The sequence below is a fragment of the Pteropus medius genome, unplaced genomic scaffold (genome assembly GCF_902729225.1).
Source record: "Pteropus medius unplaced genomic scaffold, Ma_sr-lr_union100, whole genome shotgun sequence".
NCBI lineage: Eukaryota > Metazoa > Chordata > Mammalia > Chiroptera > Pteropodidae > Pteropus > Pteropus medius.
Genome location: NW_024350924.1, coordinates 10,631,653 through 10,653,637, shown reverse-complemented (window position 1 = coordinate 10,653,637; position 21,985 = coordinate 10,631,653). Strand labels below are relative to the sequence as shown.

The following is a 21,985-nucleotide window of genomic DNA, read 5'->3' as shown; positions in this document are numbered from 1 at the left end:
GTAGAGGCATGGAGTCTTATGTGAGGTGAGGACCTTGGGAGCTGCTAAGGGTCTTCAAACCCTACAAACCACCTTACCCACAGAGAATTTGCTGGCAAGGTTCTCTGCCAGCTGGCTTCCTTGGGCCAGTTGATCACAGAATCTCTGTCCCTGGTGGTAGGCAATGTTGGTGCTCCTGAGAACACTCTCCAAAGACTTGACTGGTTCTTTGCGTATGGGTGAAAAGATAACAGACATCCAGCCCTTCTTGTATCTTCTGTCTTAAGTCAGTCAGTTCTCTGCCCTGAGCTTGAATTAGGGGATCATATTTCCCCAGGTGGGAGAGGAAAAAAAATGCAAAAGTAAATGTAGTGAATTGATAGGTTATGAGAGTTTCAGCAGAGACACCTTAAAATGCTCCTAAAAAATTCCCCAAGTTGAATTCTTATACATTGTATGATTTGTCTGTGGCAGAGCGAATGAGGAAATAGCACTGGTTTTGTTTCTCTGTGTATTAACTTTATTTTAAAAAGATGCCCCTTGAGTTTCTCACTTCAGCCCACATCCATTTCCACATAATGTACATCAAGTATGTTCAAAAAGTTGTTGGGGGGGATCCAGATACAGAAGTGTTGAACAGGTACATCTGGTATTGAAAGGATGAAAAGGAAAGCCAATGATGACAGGATCAAGAAGATAGCATTTTTTTTTGAATGACCTGAAGACGAGCTATAATCAGTCACATAACCAGACACTTAAGAGTAAATAAAGTTCTGAGTAGGAATTTCATCATTCTGTAGGATTTCACTGTTTTATAAGTATTGTATAGACATTTCTCGTGGATTCCAATCTAGAATGTGAGCTCCGTGAGGCTAGAGACAGTGCATATATTACCTAACTTACAGTACCCAAATTGAGTGTAGGCATTCAGTTAAGACTTAGAACCACGTAATCTTAAAGCCAGACAAGACGTTTACAGTCATCTGTACCATCTGATGCTTGAATCTCCTCCCTATGGTCCTACTAGGTGATCTTCTACAGATTTTCTTTCAAACTCTATCCTATAGAGTTCCTACAAAGTATCAGAGGAGGTGAAGGCATAGACTAGGTAGACACAGAGGCTCCAGATCAATACCTCCTTCAATCAAATATCTCCGCTTTAGTGGGTTTTACACTTTTGAGCTTCTCGGATTTCATTTCAACAAAGGATTAAGAGACATGTTAAATGCCACAATCTATCCTATATTTGAAACCCTCTAAGGATGAGCAGTGCTAGTCTTCAGCAAATTAACAATTCATTTTCCAGACAACAGCTGCTCCATTATCTATCTACCCAATGATCTTATCAGTTAATACTCTACATAGTATACTTTTTAGAAAAAAATCAAATTGGCGAGATTCATTTTTATCATGAAAGGTCACTTCGAAAAGCTTGGAAAATATCTCTTGTAGTAGAAAATGTTAGTCCATTAATGACAACCATCGTACCTATAAATAATAGGTATAACGATTACAGGAAATATTTGTTGACAGCTTCATATGTGTTAGAGATGATTCTAACCACTTGTAATCATGCATTTCATCTTCATAACCCTCTGTTGGTATTTTCATTTTACAGATGAGGTGGCTGAGGTAACTGGGTATGAGAAAGTTAAGTAAATTTGCCCAAGGTCACACAGCTAGAAGTCATATTGCTAGTATTCCAACCCAGGCATGTTTCCATTTTATTCATTGATTATTTAAGAGAGAAAACCCCTCTCCGAGACCTATCTACCCACTATCCAGTTCCCATGGCCCCACCAGTTATCTTTGCCCAATTCTGTGCCTGCCATGTACATTTCTGCCCTGCTTCTTGCACAGATCTGCTCTTTATTCTACCAGCCTGGGCAGCTTCACTTCAAACAGTAATTCACACACTTTCCCACACAAGTGCCTCCTTACCCAAGCCTTGCAGCTGGTCTCATCTGCCAGATCCCCTTCTTCAAACTACACATCCTCCTCCAGCATGGATTCAGTGAGGCCTTTGCACTCTTCACACTCTGAGAAAACAGAGACACCTGCCTCAGGGGAAAACTGGACATGCCGACATGGTCCCTGCCCTCAAGGGAGGAGGTAGGGTCCATCCCAAGGACAAAGTAATCCCAGTAACGGGCTCTTTGCGGGGATTTCTACAACTTATTCCTTAATCTCCCAACTACATGGCATTTGATTACTTCCCATTTTAGAGATGAAGAAAGAGAAGCTCACAGCCACATGAAATAAGTTCTTCAAGATGATTCAACTGGAATGAGGCAAAAGTCAGAATTCACATCCCTTGAAGTCTCACTCTAAATCTTGAGCCACCTTACCAAGCCTTGCAGCCTCTTAAGTAAAACATTAGCATGAAGCATGAAGTAGTGATTTCCTGTGTGTTTGGGAAGGTCCAACAAGGACTGTAGGATAGATGGTTCTCTCATGTTGAGAGTTTCAATAATCCCGCCAATATTTCAAAGATTAAAAAGTTAACTGGATACAACTGCTTAAAAATGTGATGAAGCAAAAAAAAAAAAAATCTGAACGACATGTTCAAATGCTAAAAAAATGTTGTGTTAGTTTAGAGGGAGAAGTAATACATAGCATTTGCCATGGCGCTGTTCTATTAGATTTTCAAAAATTATCATCATGTAATCACCACCACTACCTGATGAGGTAGGTGCTATTCTTATTACCATTACAGACAGAGAGACTGTCCAGGTTGACTGACCTAATCACACAAACCTTTTAAATCTGGGTCTAGAGACCAGAGAACTAGGAAGTTAGAGAGATTCAAAGCTTATCAGGAATTCAATGAGGGAGAAACTCTTCATTGATGGCTTTGAAGATGAGGGAGCCACGGGCAAAGAAACAAAGTCTTCAGTCCTACAGCTTCATAACTAGTGCTAACTACAAACATAAGCTGACAGTTTTTAAAAATGCATTTATAATATGTGCTATACAGATTTCAGACAGATTCCCATTGCCTCTGCCCATCTTCTTCTTTTGCTTTAACCCCTGCGTGTTACTACTTTTGTCTAGGTTGGGGGACACGCCTGTGAGTGTTTTGTTCAGCCTTTTTCTCCTCTCTTATATGTGCTATGGCTTTCTGGAGCCAAATGGCACTGCTGAAGAGGGCTGAGCACAGGCCGATGTTACTGGAAACAGGCTCCTCACAGACTGTGACACTTACCTACCTGGAAGGTCCAAGTGCCTTCTTTCCAGCTTTCTGAATGCAATATATAGATTATTACACACAAACCTTGCCATTCCCTGGATCTCTAAAGCCATGGCCTCTAACATCTTTACCACTTTGGAGGTATCTAGAGTCTTTTGCACAAATTTTACAGAATACACACACACACACACACACACACACACACACACATTCTGATATATATCAGAATAAAATCAAAATGTAAAATGACCGTTCTTTTGAGAATTCTCTAGTTTTAAAGATAATTAACTTACTTTTAATGTCAGAAACATAAATATAAAAAGTATACAGTGAAACGTAATAAATGTATAAACCCTTGTAACTATCACACAGATGAGTGTTCAAAACATTTCCATCAACAAAGGAAACTTCCCATCATGTATCTAAAGGAGGGAACCACTCTTCTGTTCTCATATGTCATAAAATGTAATCACAAAGGACTATAAGACAGGTACATTAAAATAGATATATTTTAAGTGTTTAGAAATATTTCTTGATAAGCATCTTTGGCTGAACATACTGTTGGGAAGAATTCTCTAATTATCCATGTTATTGCCCGATCCATAGTTTGGTTGTTTTTACGGGGGAGTATTAACCCGTTATGTGAATACACAACGGTTTGTATATCACTTCTCCTGTCGAGGGACATTTGGGTTGTATCCAGTTTTCGCCCAGTACAAATGGCACTGCTATGAACGTTTTCTGTAGAACTCTTTCTGGACGTACGCGTTCGTTTTTCTTGGGAAGTAAACAGAAGTAACATCACCAGGTAACAGGGTAGGTATATTGTGAACTTCGCGAGAAACTGCCAGATATTAGGAACGCGGTCGTGCTAAATAGTACAGTCCGACCAATATCACACAGTAATATGACTCAGATGTGGGAGAGACAGAACAACTTTAAAAACCGTTTTTTCTAGAGTTTTCGCTTCACCTTGTTCCAAATACTTAATGGCCATCTATGAAGGTGGCTGTGGTCACACCAAGCGTCACCATTAGCCTAGCCAGGTCTGGCAGCAGAGCCAAAGAGGGAAACTCCAGGGCAGCCCACCCAAATCTCAGACTCCTAGATGCCTGTGAAATGACCCGGGTCACGTGGTCCCGCCCTTCCCAGTCACGGCTCTCTCACTCTTCGGCTCTGGGCCATTTCAAACGGTTTCTTGCGCTTTCTTGCCATCCCTCCATTCCCTGCCCTGCATTTGACTGGCCCTGTTAGATGCTCATGGCCACAGGCCTCTGTCAGAGGCTTTAGGAGCAGCCCGGGAGCGTCGGAGCCGCCGTCTCCCGGCCCGAGGGATCGTGACGGGCGCTTCCCCCGGGCGTATTTCGAGTCAAAAAGTTGGTGGCCAGAATCGCCGCGGCAGGTTCTAAGGTTTTCATGGATATACAGTGAAGCCTGCCCGCCCGTCGCGTTTCCGTAGTGTAGTGGTTATCACGTTCGCCTCACACGCGAAAGGTCCCCGGTTCGAAACCGGGCGGAAACACGCCTCTCTCTTTTTTCTGAGTCTTACATTCACAGCTCGAACTAAAAAGAGGAGTGCTTTGCCATACGGTAGGGTACTGTGCCAAGGATGCATTTTCCATTCCCAAGAAACACGGCTGCAGTTTGATTACCAGCCCAAAGCCTACCCGCCACTACCAACCGGGTCTCCACTGTCTCCTCACGGTCACACTGGAGACCGAGCAAGCCCACTTCCGGTCACCTTTACATCCAGGACTCCCGCTGACCTTCTCGTCTATCTCCTGCATCTTCTCTACAGGCTGAAATCACGCAGGAAATCGTGCTCGCTCCAGCCAGCCAGATTCACATTCTCGGGCCATCGGGAACCACACTCAGGAGGGTCTGGTCTCCACAGGGATCAAACTGTTGTCAAGTCGCTTACCTGGACCCCAGAGCCAACCTCGAGACGATGTGTACGAACACCAAAACGACCAGTACCCGAAAAGGTAAACGTTGGCAATGTCTGCCATCCAACCGCAGAATGCCGGCCAGACAAAGAGGCGGGAAAGCAGGACTCATAATGAGGACAATCGTCAATCAACCAGTCGACCAGTCAATCAAAAACGACGCAGAACTGGCGCGATGTTAAAAGTAGCACAGAGGACCTGAACGCAGTTATGACCGTGTTCCATGTGTCCACAGACTGACGTGGAAACGTGCGACATATTCGAAGGACCAGAATCAAACTTTAGAGATGGAAACGACAACACGTTCACCACATGGAATTAACGGCAGATTCGAAATCGCAGGAGAAAAGAGCAGGGGCCATAAAGCCATGAACAATTGAAAATATCCAAAATGAAACTCAACAGTCCAAAAAAGTATTATTATTTTTTTTACAATGAATGGTGGGACAACTTTAAGGGGACTAATACGCGAGTAACTGGAGTCCCTGAAAAGACTGAGAGAAGAAACAATGACAGAAATATTTCCAGTCATGACAAAAACTATGAAGCCAGCGAAGATCTCAAGATCTTGGCTGAGGTGCTCCTGTTGTCTCCAGGCACGAGACACAGAGGCCTGAAGGACAGTAGCAGAGAAGGCCTTTCTCGGCTTAAGTCCGAGAGGAGATGTGCGGAGGAGAAAGAGCTGCAAAAGCTCTGTTGACTTTCTTCGAGTTCCAACCGCGTCCCTGGGTGGGCTCGAACCACCAACCTTTCGGTTAACAGCCGAACGCGCTAACCGATTGCGCCACAGAGACCCGCGGAAGCCCCGGACTCACGCTAGCACAGAGCAAGCGATCGATCACCGCTAGGCGGAGCCACGCGCCGGTTGCCCGACGGCCGTGCGGGCTCCAAAGCCTCCGAACACCCAAGACGTGGAGTCCACGCAGCCGGTCGCTCGCGTTTGAAACCCGTGCGTTGGGCGATTCCGAAGACAGAGGGGCAGCTGAACGGCCTCGCTCCGCCTAGCTCCACTCCCGCCTCGGATGCCAGCGCCCCAGAGACGCCCCGGAGACGCCCCGGGCCTCGACCCCCAGGGCCTGAGCCGAGTGGGGCCCGAGGGAGGCCGAACTACCGGCGGCCTCCCAGGGATGGCTCTTCCCGTTTGCTCCGGCTGCACCTGACCGTCTGCGCCGCCGGCGCTCGGCTCGCCCCACTCGGCCGCCGTCGGTGGGGCGGGAGCCAGAGAGGAGTGGGGGTGGGAGGGGTCAAAAGGGGCAACCGCGAAGAGGCGGGAAAGCGCGGGGGACGCGTGGACGAGGACAAGGCGATTTTCCAGGAGGCTCCTGCAGAGGCTCAGGTAGGATGTGGGGAGATGAGAATTGCTGGGGGAGGGGGTGGGGCCGGGGTTTGTTCTGTTTTGTTTTCTCGTCTCGTATCACAATTAGAGGAAGGGAGGGAATAACGGAGAGCAGGCACGAAAGAGAAGAATACGCACACCTGCCTTTGTCCGAGAACAAGGCAGCGCAGCGAATGGGATGATTTTACGTCAAACGTCGTAGAGCGAGGACGGTCCCTGCCACCGGGCGTGGTGATCGTCTAGTGGTTAGTACGCTGCGTTGTGGCCGCAGCACCCACGGTTCGAATCCGAGTCACGGCACTGTCTTCTGGACTGCCTGCCACCTGCCGTCTATTTACACGTGTTCAAACCCGCCCAGGCCGCGCAGCTTCTGGACCTGCGGGCCGCGGACCCGCGCGTTCCGCCGCCCCCCTTCCCGACACGCACACAGCGCACCAACCTGGGGACCTGGACCTTGTTTCAGTACAAGGGAAGTCTTTGGTCTCCTTATACTCGCCATATCAACCTCTCTAATATACTCTCAAGGATTTTTAAATGCCCGTGGGCAGCCACTCACACGCCAAACGGTATCCGTCAGGACCGCACAGCTGAAAGAATGCAACAATTGTAGCCACAGAAGTGATGATAACGGTGGCCACGTGACTCCCCGTCCTGACCACGCAACTGGTAGAAACAGGCGAGCCTGATGTGTTTGCTTGCTTTCGGAATGCGCGCTTAAATGAAAAAATGACTAGCATCCTTCCGGTAGTCAGTCATCCGTGAATATCCCGAGACCCCTCGTGGGTTCCACCGACGGTGCGTTGGAAGTAAAATGGGCCCAACCTGGGGATTCTACCTGGGAAACTGCACTGAATTTTAAGGGGGTGGGTGAGGAATGTGGCAGTCTCAACAATAGTTGCCCCCGCCCCCGCCGTTTAATGGTTTCCGTAAATGCTTCACACCAGATCGATCCTTTCCTCAAATAAGGGCAGTTGAGAAAATAAAAAATGTTCAGTTGCATCCTTGGAGTCCATGGAGATCCTGGCTAGGGAAGTTCAAGTACTACCAACTGGGAAGACTGGGGACCGTCATTTCATTCACCGGTACTCGGGTCATCGTCGTCTGCTTTGTCTACTTTGGCGAACTGGAGACGGGGCCTCCACTCACCCGTCACCAGCCGCGGGAGGTCGACCTCGTGGTAGGAACAGGGCCTGAAACCTCGCAGGATGTTCTCTTCTCTTCCGCCTAGCCAGTAGCCCAGTAGGAGAGGATTCTCAGCCTTCTTTCCCGTCAGGACCCTTTTGGGGTCCCTCGTGGGCAGGACCGAAGTGAGCGGCTGGGTTCCCCTAGGCGTGCCTCCCGGCCTGGGCGCCTGGAGAGCTCAGGCTGAGCCAGGACCTAACTCCCGGCGGGTGGAGGTCGGGCGCCGGGGGTCCGGCACCGCAATCAAACCTTATTCTTCCCCCGGCACGGCGCACCTGCTCGTCGGGGATGCCAAGGGAAGCCGAAGAAAGTGGCCCTCAGCTTCTCTGCAGGCGGACCCAGCTCTCTGCCCGGCCGGCCCCCGTGGACGGGCTCGAAAAGGAGGCTGGTTTCGAGGCAAGAACCCAAGAAAAGGCCTAACGGCAGAAAACCCCATGATCTCGAGATGAAAGTCTCAAACCCTCACGTCCAGTTGAGCTGGGTGCCGAGCACTGAATCGACCCCTGCGCCCTGATCAGGAGAGAGTCGTCTGCTCAAGTCCCGAGACCAGGAACAGCGGGGACTGTGCGTACCGCGGGTTCTCGGTCCCCGGAGATTTGGAGCCCCGTCCCCAGGCCCGAGCCCCTCTGGGACGCTTAGGCCCTGTCTGGAGACATTTTTGCTGGTCGCTTCTGGGGTGGGAGAGAGGGGTACGTGGGGGGAGGGGGGCGCGGAGAGAGTTTCCCCCTGGCATCTGGTCAGCAGAGGCCAGGGGTGTTAACGCCTTGCAGTCCACGGACGGAGCCCTCCCGCACAGAAATGATTCGATCCCAAAGGTCCACCCTGTGCAGGTGGAGAAAGCCCGGCGTGGACCCACGTCCACACACCCGACAGACGAGTGAACACGCAAATTAGACTCATTGGATGTGGGGAAACCCCGGCGTTGGAGTTTCCATCAACTAAGATGGGAAAAGTGCGGGTGTGGCGGGTTGTCGGGGGCGAGAGCCGGCGTCCAGGTCAGGACGGCGGAGCCTCGCTGGAAAGCGTGTTCCATCCCCGCCATCTCGGTCCGCGCAGCCCCTCGGAGTCCTCTCGGAGGCTGGAGAATCCCGGGGTCTCACCCTGGGCGCCTCCCGTCTCGCCTCCTCCGAGCCACCCGGTCCACCGCCCCGGCCCCGGCGACCTTCTCTCCACGCGCGGCCACCTCGCAAAAGCGCGTCTCCGGGCCGGTTCTGAGGGGCAGCCGGGACGGGACAACTCGTTCCAGGACGTGTGCACCTGGAGGCCTCGGGGCGCTCGGTGGGTTGTCCGTGGGCTCCTTCGGTGGAGAAGGCAGGGAGAGAACTTGGTCTTAGGAAAGGACTCCTGCACGACGAGCGCCACCCAACCTCGCCCAAGACCCAGAGCTTACCAGAGCGCTGGGAAATGTCACTCCGCGGGGAAGGAAGGAGCGAGGATGTCCCTTCGCGGCTCCCTGGTGGTCTAGTGGCTAGGATTCGGCGCTTTCACCGCCGCGGCCCGGGTTCGATTCCCGGTCAGGGAAACTTTTTGCGCCGACCGGCATCTGTCACCCGGCCAGAATCTGTCTTCTACATCCCCCGTAGAGGCGTGTGGCGTGTGCTACCCGCACCGAGCCTTCAGTCCCGCAGGTTCTCTGCATGTCAGCCGCCCGCACGAAGGGCTTCAGACGGCTCCTCGGTGGCTCTCTCGCTCAGGTTTACACGGCCGCGCGGAGGTCACATCAAGGTGGGTTGCACCCAAGCCCGCGCTCCAGGGCGCCGAGCAGGCTGAGCCGCACCCGGTGGCGGGATGAGTGCGCGCCCCTGGACACGGGCCTGGCGGCTGGGGCTCCTCAGCTCCGTCCACACGTGAGTGCTCACTCGGCCTTCGGAAGAGGTGCCCGAGGGCCACCCCCGCCAGGGTTGACAGGAAGGCGAGCGCTGGGTCAAGCCCTCCAGGGCTGTCCCGTCCGTCGACTAAACGGTGTAGGGACGTGACATGAACGGACCCAACAAAGGCGGCAGCAGGTGAAGTAGGCGCAAAATGGGAAGCGCTGACCGCTGCCACTAGCGGAAGGGAGGAGTAGGAATCAACACCAGAATGTCCAAGCAACGGTACCACGGTCAAATCCCACCACGGCGACAGCGGCTGTGGCCTTTAAACCGTCGAGACTCTTCCAGGCTCCGGGCACGTTTCCCCTTGTCCCTTGGACGGTCGGTCCGAAGACCCGTTGGAATAAACGTGGTGTTCCCTGGGCCAAGAGGAGAGAGAGCGAGAACCGGAGGAGGTGACGGGGACCCAGCCCACAGAGGCCGCCGGGGGAGTATGCAGATGACACAGCGCAGTGGCTGCCGGTCGCTGGGTCTGCAGCCGCTGATGCACGGCGATCTGTCGGGGGGGAGGGGCGAGGGGGGCCGACCCGGGGTCTCCCGTGTGCATGCGTGGGAGCTTGGGGATTTGGTGGCTTGGCTTACATTGTTTTGCCGAGTGCGGTTTGGAGATGAGGCGAGGGCCGGGTGGCGGGGACGGCGGTGACCCTTAGTGAACGGTGGAGGGACGGGAGGCTGCACGATGCTTGCAGGAGGGCCGCTCATACTTACCTGGCAGGGGAGACACCACGATCAGGAAGGTGGTTCTCCCAGGGCGAGGCTCTGCCATTGCACTCGGGCCGTGCTGACCCCTGCGATTTCCCCACATGTGGGAGACTCGACTGCACAATTTCTGCTAGTGGGGGACTGCGTGCGCGCTCTCCCCTCATCTGCTCCGTACACGATAAGACGACATCTCCTCCGTGCTGCTGTCCCCCGCGCCGCACTATCTTGCGTGTCTTCTCCGCTTCTTGCGCCACGCCTCCCAGGCTCAGGTGTCAGGGGTAGTCTCTCCACGGCGCTTTTGGCCGTATGCGTGCGTGAGTGCGCCCAAGCCCGCGGGGGCTCGCACCCGCACCGCAAAGGCCACACCACCAGCCTATGTTGCCTGGAGAGCGTGGCAGACGTCGCCCCCAAGGCCTCGCGCTCCGCAGTCCCTCTGGGGCCAGCTCCGAACTAGGCACCCCTCCCACAATTGGCCTCGAGGCTCCCGGCTCCCTTGCCAGCGCGCCCTTTCCCCGCCCGGGCCAGCCAGCCACCTGTTCTCGCCCGGAGTCGCCCTCCCCTTCTCCCTCCTCCTCTTCCACCCCAGCTCTGTTCTTGGGGAAAGAAACACCTCTCCACACCCCCACTCCTCAACCTGCGGGAAACACCCAGCCGCCTCTCCCGTGCTTTGTGGAGTCTTGCCCAGAAGAGACACCCGGCAAGTGCTCCACCACAAGCCCCGACTCCTCCGCGCGCTGGACCACCAACGAGCGACGCTCCCGTCAGCTCGTCCTTCCGTCGGAGGTCCTTGGAGAGAGGAGAAGTGATCCAGGATGATGTGCTCGCTCTTCAGCGTCTCGTCTGAGACCAGAGGGAAAGAGGGCGAGTCTCCCAAAAAGGCAGCCGCGACGCCGGGTTATCCGGATGCTTCGTGCGTCTCACCTGGCTGCGGTCGTCTCCTACCTCCACCCCGCCCACCACCACTGGGATGTCTGCGGGGCCCGGCAACGGCTCTCCTTCCGTGACCTTCTCTCCTGACCTTCGCTCCCAGGTGAGACGTGGCCTAGCGGTTAACCCGAGGTCCAGCGCGCGAGCCAATGACCTGATGGCTCTTTGGGATCTTTCAGGAGAAAGGCCGAAAGTAGCAACGGCTTCAGGTCCAAATATTCAAAATCGCAGACCCAGAGGAAACACTCGTGGATTGAAAGGTAGGAAGTCGCGAGAGAGGAGGTGGTTGCCGGAGGTAGGCCCATCGCTCCTCCATTTTCGCGAGCACCCCACAGCTCCTTATTGTCTCCTGCTCCCAGATGTGTCCCAGACGAATGCCCTGAGGATTTCAGTTTTCATTTTCCTACTCTTGGGTCTGGCTGCCACCTGTGAGACGTGGAGAGTCTTGAGAAGAGGGAAGAAAATGTAAGGCGGGCTGCATTGGCCGGGAATCGAACCCGGGTCTCCCGCGTGGGAGGCGAGAATTTTACCACTGAACCACCAATGCGTCCTCTCCTTGCTGTCCCAGATGTGCCGTCGGAAAAAATCTCTAGGGACACTAATGCTCGGAATGTCATTAACTGAAAAATGGTAATGGGCATCCATGAAAATTCATGACAGCACCTTAAGTTCTTATTGCTGAATGAAAGAAGTCAATCTTAAAAGACTACACTATATGATTCTAACTATCTCACATTTTGGAAAAGACAAAGTCTGGGGATAATGTCATGTATCCACCATTATTGTGCCATACAGAATACTTAGCTGCCTTAAAAATCCTTGGTCGCTGCCGCATCATCCTTCTTCGATTCCCTCCAAGCTCTGAGAACCACTAATCTCTTTTCTCCTATCTGTGGCTTTGCCCTATCGCCCTGTCCGAGACGCTAGAGATTTTTTCCGACGACACATCTGGGGCAGCAAGGAGAGGACGCATTGGTGGTTCAGTGGTAGAATTCTCGCCTCCCACGCGGGAGACCCGGGTTCGATTCCCGGCCAATGCAGCCCGCCTTACATTTTCTTCCCTCTTCTCAAGACTCTCCACGTCTCACAGGTGGCAGCCAGACCCAAGAGTAGGAAAATGAAAACTGAAATCCTCAGGGCATTCGTCTGGGACACATCTGGGAGCAGGAGACAATAAGGAGCTGTGGGGTGCTCGCGAAAATGGAGGAGCGATGGGCCTACCTCCGGCAACCACCTCCTCTCTCGCGACTTCCTACCTTTCAATCCACGAGTGTTTCCTCTGGGTCTGCGATTTTGAATATTTGGACCTGAAGCCGTTGCTACTTTCGGCCTTTCTCCTGAAAGATCCCAAAGAGCCATCAGGTCATTGGCTCGCGCGCTGGACCTCGGGTTAACCGCTAGGCCACGTCTCACCTGGGAGCGAAGGTCAGGAGAGAAGGTCACGGAAGGAGAGCCGTTGCCGGGCCCCGCAGACATCCCAGTGGTGGTGGGCGGGGTGGAGGTAGGAGACGACCGCAGCCAGGTGAGACGCACGAAGCATCCGGATAACCCGGCGTCGCGGCTGCCTTCTTGGGAGACTCGCCCTCTTTCCCTCTGGTCTCAGACGAGACGCTGAAGAGCGAGCGCATCATCCTGGATCACTTCTCCTCTCTCCAAAGACCTCCGACGGAAGGACGAGCTGACGGGAGCGTCGCTCGTTGGTGGTCCAGCGCGCGGAGGAGTCGGGGCTTGTGGTGGAGCACTTGCCGGGTGTCTCTTCTGGGCAAGACTCCACAAAGCACGGGAGAGGCGGCTGGGTGTTTCCCGCAGGTTGAGGAGTGGGGGTGTGGAGAGGTGTTTCTTTCCCCAAGAACAGAGCTGGGGTGGAAGAGGAGGAGGGAGAAGGGGAGGGCGACTCCGGGCGAGAACAGGTGGCTGGCTGGCCCGGGCGGGGAAAGGGCGCGCTGGCAAGGGAGCCGGGAGCCTCGAGGCCAATTGTGGGAGGGGTGCCTAGTTCGGAGCTGGCCCCAGAGGGACTGCGGAGCGCGAGAACTCGGGGGCGACGTCTGCCACGCTCTCCAGGCAACATAGGCTGGTGGTGTGGCCTTTGCGGTGCGGGTGCGAGCCCCCGCGGGCTTGGGCGCACTCACGCACGCATACGGCCAAAAGCGCCGTGGAGAGACTACCCCTGACACCTGAGCCTGGGAGGCATGGTGCAAGAAGCGGAGAAGACACGCAAGATAGTGCGGCGCGGGGGACAGCAGCACGGAGGAGATGTCGTCTTATCGTGTACGGAGCAGACGAGGGGAGAGCGCGCACGCAGTCCCCCACTAGCAGAAATTGTGCAGTCGAGTCTCCCACATGTGGGGAAATCGCAGGGGTCAGCACGGCCCGAGTGCAATGGCAGAGCCTCGCCCTGAAGAACCAATCTTCCTGATCGTAGGTCTCCCCCTGCCAGGGTGGGCATGAGCGGTCTCTCCTGCAAGCATCGCAGCCTCCCGTCCCTCCACCGTTCACTATGGGTCACTGCCGTCCCTGCCACTTCCCGGCCTCGCCTCTATCTCCAAACTGCACTGGCAAACAATGCTGCCACCAAATCCCCTGCTCCCCATGCATGCACACATTTGGAGACCCTGGTCGCCGGCTCCCCCTGCCCCCTCTCCCCCCCTGACAGATCGCCAGCATCAAGTGGCTGCAGACCCAGCGACCGGCAGCCACTGCGCTGTGTCATCTGCATACCTCCCCCGGCGGCTCCTGTGGGCTGGGTCCCCTGCCTCCCACTCCTCCCTCCGGTTCTCGCTCTCCTCTTGGCCCAGGAACACGTTTATCCCAACAGGTTCGACGGACTGTCCAAGGGACAAGGGGAATGCCCGGAGCCTGGAAGAGTTCCTGGCGGTTTGGGCAACAGCCGCTGTCGCCGTGGTGGGGATTTGACCGTGGTACCGTTGTTGATGTTGACGGTGTTACACATCTCTACCTCCTTCCCTGCTATAGTGGCAGCGGTCAGCGCTTCCCCATTTGGTGCGCCTACTTCACCTGCTGCCGCCTTTGTTGGGTCCGTTCACGGCACGTCCCTACACCGTTTAGTCGACGGACGGGACAGCCCTGGAGGGCTTGACCCAGCGCTCGCCTTCCTGTCAACCCTGGCGGGGGTGGCCCTCGGGCACCTCTTCCGAAGGCCGAGTGAGCACTCACGTGTGGACGGAGCTGAGGAGCCCCAGCCGCCAGGCCCGTGTCCAGGGGCGCGCACTCATCCCGCCACCGGGTGCGGCTCAGCCTGCTCGGCGCCCTGGAGCGCGGGCTTGGGTGCAACCCACCTTGATGTGACCTCCGCGCGGCCGTGTAAACCTGAGCGAGAGAGCCACCGAGGAGCCGTCTGAAGCCCTTCGTGCGGGCGGCTGACATGCAGAGAACCTGCGGGACTGAAGGCTCGGTGCGGGTAGCACACGCCACACGCCTCTACGGGGGATGTAGAAGACAGATTCTGGCCGGGTGACAGATGCCGGTCGGCGCAAAAAGTTTCCCTGACCGGGAATCGAACCCGGGCCGCGGCGGTGAAAGCGCCGAATCCTAGCCACTAGACCACCAGGGAGCCGCGAAGGGACATCCTCGCTCCTTCCTTCCCCGCGGAGTGACATTTCCCAGCGCTCTGGTAAGCTCTGGGTCTTGGGCGAGGTTGGGTGGCGCTCGTCGTGCAGGAGTCCTTTCCTAAGACCAAGTTCTCTCCCTGCCTTCTCCACCGAAGGAGCCCACGGACAACCCACCGAGCGCCCCGAGGCCTCCAGGTGCACACGTCCTGGAACGAGTTGTCCCGTCCCGGCTGCCCCTCAGAACCGGCCCGGAGACGCGCTTTTGCGAGGTGGCCGCGCGTGGAGAGAAGGTCGCCGGGGCCGGGGCGGTGGACCGGGTGGCTCGGAGGAGGCGAGACGGGAGGCGCCCAGGGTGAGACCCCGGGATTCTCCAGCCTCCGAGAGGACTCCGAGGGGCTGCGCGGACCGAGATGGCGGGGACGGAACACGCTTTCCAGCGAGGCTCCGCCGTCCTGACCTGGACGCCGGCTCTCGCCCCCGACAACCCGCCACACCCGCACTTTTCCCATCTTAGTTGATGGAAACTCCAACGCCGGGGTTTCCCCACATCCAATGAGTCTAATTTGCGTGTTCACTCGTCTGTCGGGTGTGTGGACGTGGGTCCACGCCGGGCTTTCTCCACCTCCACAGGGTGGATCTTTGGGATCGAATCATTTCTGTGCGGGAGGGCTCCGTCCGTGGACTGCAAGGCGTTAACACCCCTGGCCTCTGCTGACCAGATGCCAGGGGGAAACTCTCTCCGCGCCCCCCTCCCCCCACGTACCCCTCTCCCACCCCAGAAGCGACCAGCAAAAATGTCTCCAGACAGGGCCTAAGCGTCCCAGAGGGGCTCGGGCCTGGGGACGGGGCTCCAAATCTCCGGGGACTGAGAACCCGCGGTACGCACAGTCCCCGCTGTTCCTGGTCTCGGGACTTGAGCAGACGACTCTCTCCTGATCAGGGCGCAGGGGTCGATTCAGTGCTCGGCACCCAGCTCAACTGGACGTGAGGGTTTGAGACCTTCATCTCGAGATCATGGGGTTTTCTGCCGTTAGGCCTTTTCTTGGGTTCTTGCCTCGAAACCAGCCTTCTTTTCGAGCCCGTCCACGGGGGCCGGCCGGGCAGAGAGCTGGGTCCGCCTGCAGAGAAGCTGAGGGCCACTTTCTTCGGCTTCCCTAGGCATCCCCGACGAGCAGGTGCGCCGTGCCGGGGGAAGAATAAGGTTTGATTGCGGTGCCGGACCCCCGGCGCCCGACCTCCACCCGCCGGGAGTTAGGTCCTGGCTCAGCCTGAGCTCTCCAGGCGCCCAGGCCGGGAGGCACGCCTAGGGGAACCCAGCCGCTCACTTCGGTCCTGCCCACGAGGGACCCCAAAAGGGTCCTGACGGGAAAGAAGGCTGAGAATCCTCTCCTACTGGGCTACTGGCTAGGCGGAAGAGAAGAGAACATCCTGCGAGGTTTCAGGCCCTGTTCCTACCACGAGGTCGACCTCCCGCGGCTGGTGACGGGTGAGTGGAGGCCCCGTCTCCAGTTCGCCAAAGTAGACAAAGCAGACGACGATGACCCGAGTACCGGTGAATGAAATGACGGTCCCCAGTCTTCCCAGTTGGTAGTACTTGAACTTCCCTAGCCAGGATCTCCATGGACTCCAAGGATGCAACTGAACATTTTTTATTTTCTCAACTGCCCTTATTTGAGGAAAGGATCGATCTGGTGTGAAGCATTTACGGAAACCATTAAACGGCGGGGGCGGGGGCAACTATTGTTGAGACTGCCACATTCCTCACCCACCCCCTTAAAATTCAGTGCAGTTTCCCAGGTAGAATCCCCAGGTTGGGCCCATTTTACTTCCAACGCACCGTCGGTGGAACCCACGAGGGGTCTCGGGATATTCACGGATGACTGACTACCGGAAGGATGCTAGTCATTTTTTCATTTAAGCGCGCATTCCGAAAGCAAGCAAACACATCAGGCTCGCCTGTTTCTACCAGTTGCGTGGTCAGGACGGGGAGTCACGTGGCCACCGTTATCATCACTTCTGTGGCTACAATTGTTGCATTCTTTCAGCTGTGCGGTCCTGACGGATACCGTTTGGCGTGTGAGTGGCTGCCCACGGGCATTTAAAAATCCTTGAGAGTATATTAGAGAGGTTGATATGGCGAGTATAAGGAGACCAAAGACTTCCCTTGTACTGAAACAAGGTCCAGGTCCCCAGGTTGGTGCGCTGTGTGCGTGTCGGGAAGGGGGGCGGCGGAACGCGCGGGTCCGCGGCCCGCAGGTCCAGAAGCTGCGCGGCCTGGGCGGGTTTGAACACGTGTAAATAGACGGCAGGTGGCAGGCAGTCCAGAAGACAGTGCCGTGACTCGGATTCGAACCGTGGGTGCTGCGGCCACAACGCAGCGTACTAACCACTAGACGATCACCACGCCCGGTGGCAGGGACCGTCCTCGCTCTACGACGTTTGACGTAAAATCATCCCATTCGCTGCGCTGCCTTGTTCTCGGACAAAGGCAGGTGTGCGTATTCTTCTCTTTCGTGCCTGCTCTCCGTTATTCCCTCCCTTCCTCTAATTGTGATACGAGACGAGAAAACAAAACAGAACAAACCCCAGCCCCACCCCCTCCCCCAGCAATTCTCATCTCCCCACATCCTACCTGAGCCTCTGCAGGAGCCTCCTGGAAAATCGCCTTGTCCTCGTCCACGCGTCCCCCGCGCTTTCCCGCCTCTTCGCGGTTGCCCCTTTTGACCCCTCCCACCCCCACTCCTCTCTGGCTCCCGCCCCACCGACGGCGGCCGAGTGGGGCGAGCCGAGCGCCGGCGGCGCAGACGGTCAGGTGCAGCCGGAGCAAACGGGAAGAGCCATCCCTGGGAGGCCGCCGGTAGTTCGGCCTCCCTCGGGCCCCACTCGGCTCAGGCCCTGGGGGTCGAGGCCCGGGGCGTCTCCGGGGCGTCTCTGGGGCGCTGGCATCCGAGGCGGGAGTGGAGCTAGGCGGAGCGAGGCCGTTCAGCTGCCCCTCTGTCTTCGGAATCGCCCAACGCACGGGTTTCAAACGCGAGCGACCGGCTGCGTGGACTCCACGTCTTGGGTGTTCGGAGGCTTTGGAGCCCGCACGGCCGTCGGGCAACCGGCGCGTGGCTCCGCCTAGCGGTGATCGATCGCTTGCTCTGTGCTAGCGTGAGTCCGGGGCTTCCGCGGGTCTCTGTGGCGCAATCGGTTAGCGCGTTCGGCTGTTAACCGAAAGGTTGGTGGTTCGAGCCCACCCAGGGACGCGGTTGGAACTCGAAGAAAGTCAACAGAGCTTTTGCAGCTCTTTCTCCTCCGCACATCTCCTCTCGGACTTAAGCCGAGAAAGGCCTTCTCTGCTACTGTCCTTCAGGCCTCTGTGTCTCGTGCCTGGAGACAACAGGAGCACCTCAGCCAAGATCTTGAGATCTTCGCTGGCTTCATAGTTTTTGTCATGACTGGAAATATTTCTGTCATTGTTTCTTCTCTCAGTCTTTTCAGGGACTCCAGTTACTCGCGTATTAGTCCCCTTAAAGTTGTCCCACCATTCATTGTAAAAAAAATAATAATACTTTTTTGGACTGTTGAGTTTCATTTTGGATATTTTCAATTGTTCATGGCTTTATGGCCCCTGCTCTTTTCTCCTGCGATTTCGAATCTGCCGTTAATTCCATGTGGTGAACGTGTTGTCGTTTCCATCTCTAAAGTTTGATTCTGGTCCTTCGAATATGTCGCACGTTTCCACGTCAGTCTGTGGACACATGGAACACGGTCATAACTGCGTTCAGGTCCTCTGTGCTACTTTTAACATCGCGCCAGTTCTGCGTCGTTTTTGATTGACTGGTCGACTGGTTGATTGACGATTGTCCTCATTATGAGTCCTGCTTTCCCGCCTCTTTGTCTGGCCGGCATTCTGCGGTTGGATGGCAGACATTGCCAACGTTTACCTTTTCGGGTACTGGTCGTTTTGGTGTTCGTACACATCGTCTCGAGGTTGGTTCTGGGGTCCAGGTAAGCGACTTGACAACAGTTTGATCCCTGTGGAGACCAGACCCTCCTGAGTGTGGTTCCCGATGGCCCGAGAATTGTGAATCTGGCTGGCTGGAGCGAGCACGATTTCCTGCGTGATTTCAGCCTGTAGAGAAGATGCAGGAGATAGACGAGAAGGTCAGCGGGAGTCCTGGATGTAAAGGTGACCGGAAGTGGGCTTGCTCGGTCTCCAGTGTGACCGTGAGGAGACAGTGGAGACCCGGTTGGTAGTGGCGGGTAGGCTTTGGGCTGGTAATCAAACTGCAGCCGTGTTTCTTGGGAATGGAAAATGCATCCTTGGCACAGTACCCTACCGTATGGCAAAGCACTCCTCTTTTCAGTTCGAGCTGTGAATGTAAGACTCAGAAAAAAAGAGAGAGGCGTGTTTCCGCCCGGTTTCGAACCGGGGACCTTTCGCGTGTGAGGCGAACGTGATAACCACTACACTACGGAAACGCGACGGGCGGGCAGGCTTCACTGTATATCCATGAAAACCTTAGAACCTGCCGCGGCGATTCTGGCCACCAACTTTTTGACTCGAAATACGCCCGGGGGAAGCGCCCGTCACGATCCCTCGGGCCGGGAGACGGCGGCTCCGACGCTCCCGGGCTGCTCCTAAAGCCTCTGACAGAGGCCTGTGGCCATGAGCATCTAACAGGGCCAGTCAAATGCAGGGCAGGGAATGGAGGGATGGCAAGAAAGCGCAAGAAACCGTTTGAAATGGCCCAGAGCCGAAGAGTGACAGAGCCGTGACTGGGAAGGGCGGGACCACGTGACCCGGGTCATTTCACAGGCATCTAGGAGTCTGAGACTTGGGTGGGCTGCCCTGGAGTTTCCCTCTTTGGCTCTGCTGCCAGACCTGGCTAGGCTAATGGTGACGCTTGGTGTGACCACAGCCACCTTCATAGACGGCCATTAAGTATTTGGAACAAGGTGAAGCGAAAACTCTAGAAAAAACGGTTTTTAAAGTTGTTCTGTCTCTCCCACATCTGAGTCATATTACTGTGTGATATTGGTCGGACTGTACTATTTAGCACGACCGCGTTCCTAATATCTGGCAGTTTCTCGCGAAGTTCACAATATACCTACCCTGTTACCTGGTGATGTTACTTCTGTTTACTTCCCAAGAAAAACGAACGCGTACGTCCAGAAAGAGTTCTACAGAAAACGTTCATAGCAGTGCCATTTGTACTGGGCGAAAACTGGATACAACCCAAATGTCCCTCGACAGGAGAAGTGATATACAAACCGTTGTGTATTCACATAACGGGTTAATACTCCCCCGTAAAAACAACCAAACTATGGATCAGGCAATGACATAGTAGTAACTTCTGCCTAAAGAGTGACTTTTGTGTTTCTTTTGATTAGCGCCTGCCACTTACCGGGTAAGGCCTTCACTTTTCCTTGAGAGAACCAACAATAGGGATTAGAAACCACAGAGTGGTTGGAATTACACTGCTTTAGCCCTTTTTTCTTCTTTTTCATTGCTTTTGCTGAGAATTTAGCTCCAATCTTTGGACAATAGGAATTTTCCCCTCTGGATGCTGCCATGATTTTTTTTTCATTTGTCCTTGGTTTTCAGCAGTTGCCGGTGTGGTGTTCTTGTCCTTTACCTGCTTGTAGTTCATAGATCTCCGTGCACATGTGGTTTGATGGATCATCATGTTTTTTCTTTAACTGCCCATAATATCTTTCACTAGTGTTTCTATCTCATTTTCTGGCTTTTCCAACCTCCGAGACTTGAATTACATGTATATTAGGCCTTTATGACATAACCCATATCTTTCGTATACTCTTTTCTTATTTTTTCTTCCTTTTAGCCCTGTATTCATTAGTCTCAGGAGTTTCTTTCTACTTACATATTTTAGGTTAATAGTCCCTCTTCAAGTGTTTCCAACCTGCTATTAAATCAATCTAATATATTATATAATAACCATTATGTTATTTTTATAATTTCCATTTGCTTTTTAAAATAGATTCTCTTTCTCTGATGAGAATTTTTATCTTGTCATGTACTTTCTAAACAGCTAAAACATATTTTAAGTTCCTTCTGATAACCAGATATTGTGCATTCACCTGTGAGTCAATCTCCATGGCTTGCTTTTTGTCTCTTGCTTCTGTTCCTTTATGGTCATAGAATATTGTGCATCCATGATGGACCCCTTGTGTGAAAAATAATGGATAGTAGGGATGATGTTTTCTTTCTTTGACGATTATTTGCTCTTTCCCCCCGGAGCAGCAGAAGGGCAGATCAGCTCTATCCAATCCTTGACTATGCTGCTTTGCACCTGGTTTGCACCCATGGGAAGTCTCAGTCTACGTCTAGTTTGCTCAGGCTGCTGTGCTGTAGACTGATAGGGCTCCCACCTGAGACCTTGGGGTGTTTTCTTGGGCCCCTCCTCTTTGATGAATCCTGAACTTCAATTTGTATCATCTTAGCACCATGATCCAGCTGGAAATGCTACTCTTTCAGCCACACTGTGCTTGTCTTCATAGCCTCTCACATGCATATAGCTTAATTTGTAAATGTCTGAAGGGGAAATCCTGTGCCGATGATCCAGCTCATTTATCAACCCACTCCAGGATCTTGGCTCCTTAAGTCTGAATACTCCAACAGCTCTACCTGTCTGTCTTCTTCTTCTGCTTCTTTTCTGTCCAGAAGCATGAGATTGAAGTGTTGTTGTTTTCTCTGACTCTTAGCAGCTGTCCTCTCCCCAGCTTCGCAGTATCTTGTCCCTCGCCAAGGACTGGCAAATGCCCTGAGGGGAAAAGGCAGAGAATTAGTTTCATTCCAATGACTTTATATACTACTCTCTCTTATATATATATATATATATATATATGTATATATGATATATGATAATATATAAATATGCTCTCTGTCTCTCATGCTCACTCTCTCTCTCTCTCTCTATCTCTGTCTCTCTCTGTCTCTCTCTCACTCTCTCTCTCTCTCTCCCCACCCCTTCTCTCTCTCTCTCTGTAGCTGGTCCTAGCTTGGGTGTAGTTCTCCAAACACTCCTAACAGAATTTCTTTAATTCACACCTTATTTAGTTGTTTTCAGCGTGAATTCTGTTTTGCCACAAATACTCCACCATAACTGAAACAGGAAATCTACAAATTCCAGATGTTATATTTTTCTCCTTTTGTCCCCCCTAAAGAAAACCAACATGGGTACTGGTATGTACTGGTACATATTTGGGCTTTTCTTATAATATTTGAGTTGTCAGACCAGATATTAACAGTTCTTATTAAAAAATTAAAAATAGAG

The 21,985-nt window shown here is 53.8% G+C and overlaps 1 protein-coding gene, 1 long non-coding RNA gene and 10 other non-coding genes across 16 annotated transcripts in view; 5 read left to right on the top strand and 7 right to left on the bottom strand.

Annotated features, from left to right (window-relative positions):
- FCGR1A (Fc gamma receptor Ia) overlaps positions 1 to 9,924 on the bottom strand; it is a 43,515-nt gene extending 33,591 nt beyond the window's left edge. For all 4 annotated transcript variants that reach the window (XM_039841434.1, XM_039841430.1, XM_039841435.1 and 1 more), the window contains exon 1: positions 9,024 to 9,924. The gene's annotated coding sequence lies outside the window, so the exon portion shown is untranslated. The remainder of the gene's footprint in view (positions 1 to 9,023) is intronic.
- On the top strand, positions 4,619 to 4,691 carry TRNAV-CAC (transfer RNA valine (anticodon CAC)). The gene has a single exon. It is a non-coding gene; the product is annotated as a tRNA-Val (tRNA).
- TRNAN-GUU (transfer RNA asparagine (anticodon GUU)) lies at positions 5,836 to 5,909 on the bottom strand. Its single transcript has one exon. It is a non-coding gene; the product is annotated as a tRNA-Asn (tRNA).
- On the top strand, positions 9,084 to 9,155 carry TRNAE-UUC (transfer RNA glutamic acid (anticodon UUC)). The gene has a single exon. It is a non-coding gene; the product is annotated as a tRNA-Glu (tRNA).
- A 280-nt stretch (positions 9,925 to 10,204) lies between the features above and the next one.
- Positions 10,205 to 10,368, top strand: LOC120585315 (U1 spliceosomal RNA). The gene has a single exon (XR_005648303.1). It is a non-coding gene; the product is annotated as a U1 spliceosomal RNA (small nuclear RNA).
- Positions 10,369 to 11,609: 1,241 nt separating this feature from the next.
- On the bottom strand, positions 11,610 to 11,680 carry TRNAG-CCC (transfer RNA glycine (anticodon CCC)). Its single transcript has one exon. It is a non-coding gene; the product is annotated as a tRNA-Gly (tRNA).
- Positions 11,681 to 12,102: 422 nt separating this feature from the next.
- Positions 12,103 to 12,173, top strand: TRNAG-CCC (transfer RNA glycine (anticodon CCC)). The gene has a single exon. It is a non-coding gene; the product is annotated as a tRNA-Gly (tRNA).
- A 1,241-nt stretch (positions 12,174 to 13,414) lies between these two features.
- LOC120585316 (U1 spliceosomal RNA) lies at positions 13,415 to 13,579 on the bottom strand. Its single transcript, XR_005648304.1, has one exon. It is a non-coding gene; the product is annotated as a U1 spliceosomal RNA (small nuclear RNA).
- A 1,053-nt stretch (positions 13,580 to 14,632) lies between these two features.
- Positions 14,633 to 14,704, bottom strand: TRNAE-UUC (transfer RNA glutamic acid (anticodon UUC)). Its single transcript has one exon. It is a non-coding gene; the product is annotated as a tRNA-Glu (tRNA).
- Positions 14,705 to 17,876: 3,172 nt separating this feature from the next.
- TRNAN-GUU (transfer RNA asparagine (anticodon GUU)) lies at positions 17,877 to 17,950 on the top strand. The gene has a single exon. It is a non-coding gene; the product is annotated as a tRNA-Asn (tRNA).
- Positions 17,951 to 19,096: 1,146 nt separating this feature from the next.
- Positions 19,097 to 19,169, bottom strand: TRNAV-CAC (transfer RNA valine (anticodon CAC)). Its single transcript has one exon. It is a non-coding gene; the product is annotated as a tRNA-Val (tRNA).
- A 490-nt stretch (positions 19,170 to 19,659) lies between these two features.
- Positions 19,660 to 21,985, bottom strand: part of LOC120585167 (uncharacterized) — a 4,273-nt gene continuing 1,947 nt past the window's right edge. The window contains exons 2-3 of one of the 2 annotated variants that reach the window (XR_005648262.1): positions 21,337 to 21,472; positions 19,660 to 20,875 (exon numbers count right to left, since the gene is read on the bottom strand). This is a non-coding gene — a long non-coding RNA (uncharacterized LOC120585167). Of the gene's footprint in view, positions 21,473 to 21,985 lie in introns of both variants that reach the window. The other variant, XR_005648261.1, reaches the window with a different exon arrangement.